Here is a 323-nt window from a genome sequence, read left to right as displayed (position 1 = left end):
CATCTAATATTCTTCAAAAATATCGAAAAGTCCAAAAAAAGTCTCAAATAGGTGGCCATGTGTTTGTGTTCATCCTGAGTTGTAAATTTGTTTGAATTCATGATTTTTATCCCATGCCTAAAGAAAGCATTGCTTATATGGTTTTCAATGACACAAGATCTTTCTTGTGTTAAAAACAAAGGGACATGGTTGACAGTGATGTTCTTTGCACACCAGCTCAGGTATAAGAAACTTATCAAGATTTCTTTTATGGCAGTTATAACTATACTATAAGGTGAAATGCAAACTATATTAGCTTTCTTATAAATTTGCAATGCTGAAGT

Source organism: Theobroma umbraticum, unplaced genomic scaffold (genome assembly GCF_002168275.2).
Source record: "Theobroma umbraticum cultivar Fairchild unplaced genomic scaffold, ASM216827v3 scaffold_95.0, whole genome shotgun sequence".
Taxonomy (NCBI): Eukaryota; Viridiplantae; Streptophyta; class Magnoliopsida; order Malvales; family Malvaceae; genus Theobroma; species Theobroma umbraticum.
This window is presented reverse-complemented; position numbering follows the sequence as displayed.